The following is a 9,673-nucleotide window of genomic DNA, read 5'->3' on the forward strand; positions in this document are numbered from 1 at the left end:
AATATTTGCAACAGTTTGATTTTTACACTATTCATGTATTTCGCTTTGACTAGCTTTGACGGTTTATATTTAATTAAAAATATAGTCATGTGGGATTTTGTTAGATTTGTTTCAACTTATATAATATTAAATTTTTATAATTTTTATATGGTCAGAAATTAAAGATATTAACGATTGAAAACATGCATAGGCAAGCGTGAAAAGAGAAGTGTTGCAAATATAAAAAAACAGAGAAAGTACTTCCTCTATTCGTTTTTACTTGATCTATTTCTTTTATTACACTTGCCAATGCAAAACTTTAATGATCAATAACTTTAATTCTCCGTACCATCGGCGGAGCTGTTCATGTGCATGGTGATACACGTGACTCAGCAGCCAAAAAAAAATAAATTAAAGTTTAATTTTTTTTTTTTTAAAAAAAAAAAAAAAAAAACAAACCCGTGACTATCACCCAACTGACAAACACACAAACCCACTCCAAACCGACAACCCTAACTCCCTCTCTCACATCTCTCCAGTCGCCAACCCCCGGCTCCGCCGCTCCGGCGACCAGTGCGACCTCCCACCAAGCCTGCAGGCCACCTTTTTCAAGGCTCAATTGCTACTTTCGGGTCAATCCAAGGTTGCATTTTTCCACTGTCTCGCTTACCAAAAAACCCTTATTCGACTTTTGAATTTGTTGGAATTTTCTGGGAAATATCCTGTAATTATTAGTGATTTTCTGTGAAAGTTAGAGTTTTGAGTATCAGTGATTGCCAATTCGTCATACGAGGTAGTTTGTAATAATCTCTATATTTTACGTGTTTATAATATGTTATTTGTAGTACTTTTGGCTTATAAGATGGATTTTTTAACTACTATTTGTTGGATTGAAATCAATTTGGTTGTAATATATACATTTTTGTTACTCCCTTCGTTTTTTTTATTTACATCACTTTGTATTGTACAAAGTTTTAGGAAAGTAATATATTATTATGAGTGGGTGAATAAATTATTATAGTAAAAGTAAGGTGGGAACCGTGAAAGAGAAAGTATGTGAGAGAGAAATAATAAAATAAGTTGAGTGGGATTTAACATAAGAGAGAAAAATGATAAAAAATAGTATAAAGTTACCAAATATAGAAGTGATGCATTTAAAAAAACACCCAAAAAAGGAAAGTGATGCAAATAAAAAAAAACGGAGGGAGTAATATTTTGGACCCGAAATTTTATTTTTGTACTTTCACGGGTGAATAAGGTGATCAATAATTTATGGTGACTCATAGGCTCGGAAATCCTGGATCCACCCCACGTAAAAATAATTATAAAAGTTATATATTATGATAATACTTATTAAGATTAGAGGTGTCAAAAACACACCCGACCCGATCCGAAACCGATCCCAAAAATATCCAATTCAAATTTGGACTCGCGTGAACATAACAATTTAGTTTGACTTAACTTTAAAAATTGACTCGACCCGATCCGATCATATTAGACCCGATCCGATCATCCGAATTGACACTTCTAATTGAGACAAATTCAAAAAGATCTCACGTGAATATATTTTTCCTTACATATTATTCAAAAAAGAGGGTGAAAGAAGGTGTGGTGAATAGCGTAAAAGTCAAAGCGGGTTAAGTAAAAAAAAAAAATGGAGGAAGTAATAACTAGTACATACCTTTTTTTTTTTAATATTGCACAACTTGTTTTTAAAGAAAGTTTTACAAATATTGCACCATATTTCATTTTAGATAAAAACAAAAAAAAAAAATATTTGTGTTCACACTACAAGTACCTAATATACCCTTTCTTTTCAACATTTACTTTTCATTTTGTGTATACAATTACATAGATAACTTTGTATTTATACATTTCTCTCTCATCTTTTTTTCCACTTTCATAAAATTTGTGTCAAACCCTTATGATACAATAATAAAATAACAAAGAAAGTATATATTTATGATCCCGTGCACTTTATTAGATGATGCATGTATCGAACGTTTAATTTTGATATTATGGAGTTATGGAGTATCAGATGAAACTTCATCCTATTATTGAACAAAACTGGAAAAAATAAGAACAATCTTAATGTGACTGCTAGTTTATTCTACTTCATTATTATCATAGCAAAACGCTTGATTGATATCTAATACAATAATTAAAATCCTATCTAATAGTGTGGTCCATGTTTATGAGTTTCTAATCGTCTTTTAAGAGAGATTTGTCATATGGAATTGAAGGAGGGACGTTGAACAATTGAATAATTTGTTTTTTTTTTTTTTTTTTTTTTTTTTTTTTTGGATTTATTGTCAAGGAGTAATACAATTGATTAATTACTACAATACGTAATAGAAGTTTCCACATAATCAAGTTGATACCATGTTTAACTTGCACTTGTAAATTTGTGGTACTCATCGTCTCTCGCACATAAAAGTCATTATTGCGCATACTACTTTGTTTTTTTCACAAGATGATTGGAAGCTAAGGTTAGTTTAAGAGAACTACTTCCTTAGAATTTCTTACACTATAAGAAAACAAATATTGAAAGTAGAGGTGTCAATTCGGATAAACAGTTCGGGTTTAGGTTGGGTTTATTAGTTGCGGGTTATAACGGGTCAGTTTATAACGGGTTGAAATAATTAGCGGGTCGATTTTCGTCGGTTTTGAAAATCATCGGGTCAGTTCGAGTTTTTTTTTTAAATTACAGTTTCTATTCGGATCGGGTTCTTATCGGGTCGGGTTCTAGTCGGTTCGGGTCATAATCAATTTGGGTTGAATCGGGTCGGTTTGAAAACGGGCTTAGCCCGTTTAAAGTGGGTTTCGGTTAAAAACAATTCGGGTCTTAATCAGGACGGGTCGTAATTGGTTCGAGTTATAATCAGTTTGGGTTAAATTGGGTCGGTTTGAAAATGGGTTTCGGTTCAAAACATATCGGGTAAAATCGGGTCCAATCATTATCGTTTCAGGTTATAATCGGTTTAGATTGAACTTGGTTGGTTTGAAAACGAGTTTACCCAATTTGAAACGGGTTTCAGTTCAAATCATATCGGGTTAAAATTGAGTCGGATGATTATCGAGTCGAGTTAGTTAAATAACGGGTAGGAACGGGTCATGTTATAACCAAGTCAAGTCATAAATAAGTTGGGTTTATCGAGTAGTGGATTGAAACGGATTAGATCACAAACATATTGGGTTATAGGTTGTAAATGACTCAGTCATAACGGGTTACGGGTTTTAAACGATTTGGTCTCAAAGGGTTACGGGTCGTAAACAGTTCGGTCACAACAGGTTACAGATTATAAATGGTTCTGTTACAACGGGTTACGGGTTGGAATGATTAAGGTTTATCGGATTTTTGTCGGGTTTTAACGGTTTTCGGTTTAAAATGGGTCGGGTTACTATTGGGTTCAGACGTAATCGGTTTGGGTTGCTTTCAGTTTCGAGTTGTAACGGTTTGGCTTGATAACGGGTCGGGTTAGTAACGGTTCGCACAAATTCGGTTCAATTCAGTTTCGGGTCGGAAAAAATTGGATAGGGTCAGTTTTCGGTTTCCAAAAAACGGGTTTCAAACAGTTCAGTTCCTTTTCGGATCGGTTCGAAACAGTCGGGTTTAACGGTTCGGGTCAGAAACTGACAACTCTAATTGAAATATACAAATAACGATGGTCCGGCCAATGACTAACTTGCTATAGCTTTTCATATTTGTTGCTGTAGATACATGTTGTGTACAGTTTTTAACCAATGGAGGTTATTCTTAGTTACTTTGTATTCCCTCCATTTTTAAATACTTGATCTATTTCTCCTTATACGGATTTTTAAGAGGAATTGGAAAAAGTAATAAAATATGGACGTAGTGGTGTTAGTGGAAGGTAAATTGTAGGAGGGAGAATCTAAAGGTACAGAATACGAAGTATAATTCTATTGGATTCCAAAAGTTGAGAAAAATGAATTAAATATTGTAAAATCTTTCTAAATAAGGAAATGGAGCAAGTATTTAAAACCGTCGGAAATAAAATGAAGCAAGTATATAAAAAATGGAGGGAGTATTTGATCTCTATATTTTACAGAATATTTCCTAGAGTATTAATTAAATAGGAAGAATAATAATGGTTGTGTTGTGAAATAAAAGGAATAGAAGAGAAATTGGGAGAGAGAATAGATCATTCATTATCTTTATTCATTGAGTAGGGAATATATATATACATAAATATAATTAGGGTTTACTTGGATAACAATAAACCCTAAATCTAGAGTACAGTATTCTGGATGATACAAGAAGGATAATGGGCATCCACCCAATATTTCATAACACTCTCCCTTAGATGTCCATTATTGAAGAATGTGTCTCATTAAAACCTTAGTATGAAAAACCTTCTGGGATAAAAACATAGTGAAGGAAAGAGAGTACATCATTCTTCGTAATACACTTGCAATGCTGTCTCGTTAAAATCCTTACCAGGAAAATCCAATGTGATGGGACAAAACAACGGTCAAGGGAAAAAGAGTGCAGCCTCTGATGAATACATAACGTGAAATCTTTAAATTCAATAATAAAATCTGACACGATGTGGTTGGATAACCTCTTTCATATAGCAAACACCATTTCTTGATAATTAATCCTTTCAAATTGAACTTGAATCTTCAAATCTTCACATGAACTTTTTTAGACGACTTTATTTCTTTATACTTGTGGAAATAATCCAAGTGTTTACCACTATTTCATTCAATATTTTTGTTTTGAATTGTCATAACAATTAAATGTATGATTTCTTTCGGTGGTCATATATTCTACTACAAAAATGATGATCAATAATCAATCACATTATCCAAACATAATTTCATGGCAACACTTGATGCCATCATATTTCATTTTCCAATATAATGTAAATTAATAAGAAACTAATTACATATTTTGCTCATGGCTCTTCTGGACCATAAGAATATTATTTTCTCTCAATGATATCAAAATGTTATTATTTAATTAGACTTTCGTGTTTTATATGAGAGTTCACCAATGAGTACAAAGGTCAGTTGAATCTCACATACTCAAATTTCAGGTTGAAGTATTAATTATGTAGTCACATAGACTTTTCATGAGATAATTATTGCAATATTCAAGATACAAAATTTGTAGGGTTGGGTATTTAAATACGTCGTATTAAAGTTCTTCAGGAACTGTTCTAACATGATTCATAACATGCTATTAAATCGATGTCATTAATATTTTCATCACAACTGTAAGCCCGTTGTAATATAAAAATTTCTTTGTAAGTTCCCAACAATGTTGTAAATACGTCTTACTATACATTAGATGAATATTCACATACACCACAATTATTATATAGAAATTAATTATGCATGCAATATGAGATAAAAAAATGATGATAAGATATTGAACAAAACATATGATGAGTAATGCATCTAAAAACTTCCTACACATGCAATAGGTAATTCATTAACCTATGACTTACACATGCACGAGAATATAAAAGACTCAAAATAATGCAAGATACTGTACAGTGTGGATATAAATATCCATGTTTCATTAGACTTCTGGTCCATGATAAACTTTTGATCATTATCATTGTGTCGACATCAAAATGGACATATATTTTAGATCCCTTATTCACTAGTCCATTCTATAATGCATGCGCATATTATTCGTTGCTTCCATAGGATACCAGTATCATAAAATTCAGGAAGATACAATTTTCGCATGCTATTTTATTATGATATCTAAATACATCTTCCATCGTTACCATTAACCCTTTTTTTTTTTTCTTATCATAGGGCATCTATTATAGTTCAGATGTCTTTACCACCTATCCTGGGTGTTTCTCACACTATAGTATTAATGTACTATTATTATACTTTAAAAGTATCAACTGCACTAGCTTGTCATATATCACATATTTATATTGGAACCGATCATACAATCTACACTTCAGGTGTAGTGATTCAATAATAAAAATTGGCAAAATCTATCTCAATGTATGCACATTCTCATTATGACCAATTGACCATAATATATCTCTCTATGCCTTTAAATGGGTCATAATGATGTACAAATCAAATCATAAATATGCAACCTATCTTGTTACAAAAGTTGGAATATAACTTTACAAGGTATCATTAGAGTGATCAACTAATTATAATTTTATAATTTGGCCAACTTATTTCAATTCTTCTCCCCCTAAGTTGGTAATATATCTCAAATATTGGGGCAATTTTTCACCAACTTAGAATATAATTTCATGTGCAACAAATTTCAGGATAATCATATTCAACAAATTTCTATTTCTTCTGGAGAATAATGAAATTTTGTTCACTTTTAGAGATCAATATTAATGGGGAGTCATGAATTGTACAGTTGTCTATTTTCTTATTCTATTTCTTATGTGTTGACATAAAATAGCCCCAATCAAGAGATTAATTTACTATTATAATCACTTGTATGTAAAGCCATTATATGGTGATCTTCTAATTCTCCAAATACTTTAATAATGAATTTCTATTTACTCAAAACCTCTATACATACAAGTTATTTTAGTGAGCTTCTGGCCACTTATTATTACTTGTTCACATGCAAAATTGTTCAAAAATAACATATAATCTCTTGAATTTTCTTCGAAACAAACTATTAAATCACAATCTAAATTATTTCGGGGTTTTTTGTGAACTCCTCGGATACTGGTCGCGTTCTTCTGACAATGAGACTTGGACACCTGCACAACAATGAATATTCCGTTTATCGGAATATTCGCCTCCGACGATCAAGTTAGAGATCGGAAATCGGAAAAGCTAGAGAGAGAAAGTAGAGAGAAGTTGGAGCTTTTTAATGCTCTATATTTATGTTATGTCGTAATCCCCCCTCCCATCATAAATGATTGGGGTATTTATAGGGGTGGGAATATGTGCCCCTCTAGGGTTTATACCCTAGAATTTCGTGACGTGATTGGCTGCGCAATCAAGGGTCACCACGTGTCACGGGGGACGCCGTTTTACGGCATTCAAGGTGTTTCTCGGGATTTAGGCCTGATGTAATTAAGGCCTTTTTCTCTTTCTGATGTTGTATTGTGTATTTAAAGGTAGCTGACATGTGTCACCCTGTCAGGAGGACACGTGTCAACCTCTCATAATGCCACGTGTCGCCTTCTTATTGGGCCACGTGTCACTATGAGATTGGGCCACGTACTTGGGGTATTTTTACCCTAAACATTTGCCCCTCAGAGGGGGTGGCTCGTACACTTACTGGTCGCCTCCTCTGATCTTCCATTCTGGACGTCCATGTACTCTGGGTTGGGTTTACCTCCCATCTGCCCTGGACGTCCATATACTTTGGACTCAAAGCTCTTTTTGCTACCTGGACGTCCGTATATTTTGTTCTGGATGTCCTCATAGTCCGGAGTGAGCTTGTCTTCTTGCTCATTTGGGCGTCCACATTGTGTACTGGACGTTCTCGTACTCTGAGAGAGGCTTAACCCCTGGTTCATTTGGACGTCCACATACTTTGGACTGGACGTCTTCATGCTCTGGGAGGAGCTTATCTCCTAGCTCATCGGGACGTCCGCATATTTTGGACTGGACGTCCTCATACTCTGGGAGGAGCTTATCTCCTAACTACCCAGGGCGTCCACAGCATTTAAAATGAACATCCTTGCTTTTCAGTTTGGACGTTCTCGTACTCTAGGAGGAGCTTATCTCCTAGCCACCCAGAGCGGCCTCAGCAGTGGGACTAGACGTCCTCCTATTTTGGTCTGGACATTCTGATACTCTGGGAGGAGCTTATCTCCTAACTACCCAGAGCGTCCACATATTTTTGAAATGGATTGGGCTTCCTTGATTTCAGGCGTACTCTATGGTTCTTTCATCATGTTGCGTACGTCTGAACTTTCCCCTTTGGACTAAACGTCTGGGAACTGGGCGAACGCATTTTCCTCTTAGATGTGTTTAAGTTCTGGAGACTAAGTGTTGAAGGTGTAAATCTCTTGAATTTGTGACTTAACTCACTTCAACTCACTTTGACGTGCCGTCAATTGTCCGTCTGATTTTTTCACAAGTTAACAGAACCCTAACGTCATTCTGTCCTTTTCTTCGAGTAATTTCTCAAAAAATTACCGTTTGAATGTTTAGGCGGGAAATAAGTTCATTCTATAAATATGGGAAGTGAATTCTCATTTTCACACTTTACCCCATTGTGAATTCTAGAGAGAAGTCAGAGCAGTCTAGTGAGAGAAAGTGATTTTCCTTTTAATCTTCAAGAGCGCCGCCGTGAGTTTGAGTTGTCCTGTTATTTTTTGAGTTTTCCGGTCAATCTTCAACAACACCAAGAACACTTTCAAAGTTTTCAGAACGTACAAAGGTAGGCCGTCTACACTTCTTTCTTTTCTTGTATTTTTTCTTTTATTTCAATTCTGGATCCATACTCGGCTTCGTCCGACTCTCCTCATGAGGCCAGCCGTTCGCCTGGGACTGAGGAGTCTAGAGTGGACAGAGAAGAGTTGTCTCCTCCTTGGAGTGAGTCTATGTCTGGTGCGTACATACTCACCCCCACTTATTCTTCTCTGTCCCCACAGGCAATGGCAAGAACAATGCGTACGCGCGATCTTCATGCGGCCAGGAACCTAGACGGTAGTCTGGTTCACCCTAGGGTCCCTTATGACCCTAATAACCCAAGTACCATGGAGGTGGAGACTACCTCCACCACCCAAACAACGACCGCCTCCACTGGCTCTCATCACTTGGCCGTGGAGGTCACTTGTTCTTTCGAGGAACGCTAACAAGCTCAAGGCGCCTCGTCCACTCTTGCTCTGGGACTTAGGTTCCCTCAATTTGCCAGCTCAGTCATGGATGAGGCCGAGCTGGTAGCCTGCAAAGACCATCCTACCAATCTTGGGGCAGACGCTGCTGGTTCGTCTGTCCCCTCTTCCTCTCAACCTCTACTCCAACTGGGCGGGGCGGACAGACCTATGACGGGAATCTCAATCAGGGAACCGTCCGATCTGCCTATTCGCAACGCCCCTCCTTCGGGGAACGAGGCGGACGCTGCCAAAGACAAAGGCAAGCGTCCATTAGTTGAGGAGGGCATTCCTTCTTCCATGGGCGTACTCAACTCAAGAGGCCGAAGCTCGGCCGAGGCAGCAGACCTGGATAGGGTGCTGTCTTCTGAATTCGGAAGTGCCCCCTCTCACCAATTGGAAGAAGAAGAAGAAGTTGAGAAAGAGGCCGTGGGTGAGACGGCCGAAGGTGAGGCGGCGGCCGAAGAAAATGTCGCCAACATTGATAACTTCAGGGACCCGTACACCTGTACAGTTGGAGAGACGGCCCTGAAGTTCCTGAAGAAAGAGTTTGAGGAGTACAAGGAGTCCCTCCATTTGGGGGAGGGATTCGAAATACAAGTCCCCAGGAAAGCCATTGCTGTGGCTACCTGGGATGATGAGAAGCCGCGCAAAAGGGCTTTTTGCGTCTATAGGGCCGCCTTGGATGTAGGCCTTCGCTTCCCTCTTCATCCATTCGTCCGGACAGTTCTGGACGAGTATGACATTGGCCTTTTCCAACTGACGCCAAACAGTTGGTTAAATATATTTGGGTACTTGGTGACGTGCATCTGCAAGGGTTTCACGCCAGACTTTGCGGTCTTCTGTGAGATGCACTCACTTACACGGCTGGAAAAAGATACGGATGGTTGGCT

The sequence above is a fragment of the Chenopodium album genome, chromosome 14, assembly GCF_948465745.1.
Source record: "Chenopodium album chromosome 14, dcCheAlbu1.1, whole genome shotgun sequence".
NCBI classification, from domain to species: Eukaryota; Viridiplantae; Streptophyta; class Magnoliopsida; order Caryophyllales; family Amaranthaceae; genus Chenopodium; species Chenopodium album.